Genomic DNA, 1105 nt, shown 5'->3' with positions numbered 1-1105 from the left:
TTTGTAAGTACACTGTAGCTGTGTTCAGACACTCCAGAAGAGGGAGTCAGATCTCATTACGGATGGTTGTAAGCCACCATGTGGTTGCTGGGATTTGAACTCAGGACCTTCGGAAGAGCAGTCGGTACTCTTAACTGCTGAGCCATCTCACCAGCCCCCTCAGTTATGGTCTTAACCGTGGGGAAAATGTGTTTTTGGATAATCTTAGGCAACCCCTGTGAAGGGGTTGTTCGATCCGGAGGGGTGGACACCCACGGATTGAAATTGCTGCTCTAGACAGATGTGGAGGCCTGTTTTTCTACGGAGCCTGGCAGCAGATGGGGCACCCTCCTAGCATCCCAGAGTGAAAAGAAAAGAGGAGGCAGGTTGTTGACAAGAGCCACATTGCTAAACGTTGTTATTAAGTCGCCACACCTTACAAGAACTTTGTTTCCTAAACCCAATGCATCCTGCAAACCATGTTTCCAACCTACGCTGAACTTGTAACCCTGCAGGAATGCTACCCACCCCTTTGCCTTGCTAAACTCCTGAATACCCACAGTGACTCCCACTGATGTCTTCCTGCACTTACATCCCCCACAGGCAGCCTTGAGCCCTGACCCCAGCCCCCCACCACCACCACTCTTCTGCCCCAGTGCTGATAGCCAACAGACTCAACAGACTGTTTCTATCAACCCTAACCCCTCCCCATAAAAGGGACCTCAAAAGCGAGGGAAGAGCTACTCTCTGAGGACCCCAAATTAGGGGGAGGCAGTCGTCTGGCCTGTTCGCTTGAGCACTGGCTTTAGTCAGACAGTACTGGGAATGGTTTTTCCTTCAGAACTATGACAGCTCTTGTCCCCACCACACAGACTCTGTCTGGTCTCTCTTGTCAAAATGGCTCCAGAATCAGGCGTGACTGTGAGCCAGAGTGAGGAGCGAGGTGACGGCCGGCCATCGGGGCAGAGGGAAGAGAGGCCTTACTGACCTGACCCCCCAGAGTCTCCAAGAGCAGTCCCCAGAGTGGCTGTGGAATGATATGGCGGAGGCCCAGCGGGGCACAGCGAGGGCTGGGTGAGGTGATATGCATATTTGACCCCTCAGGAAGCTGAGGCAGGGTCCCTGA

Source organism: Mus pahari, chromosome 23 (genome assembly GCF_900095145.1).
Source record: "Mus pahari chromosome 23, PAHARI_EIJ_v1.1, whole genome shotgun sequence".
NCBI lineage: Eukaryota > Metazoa > Chordata > Mammalia > Rodentia > Muridae > Mus > Mus pahari.
The sequence above is the reverse complement of the archived record's forward strand: the minus strand, read 5'-3'. Positions refer to the sequence as shown.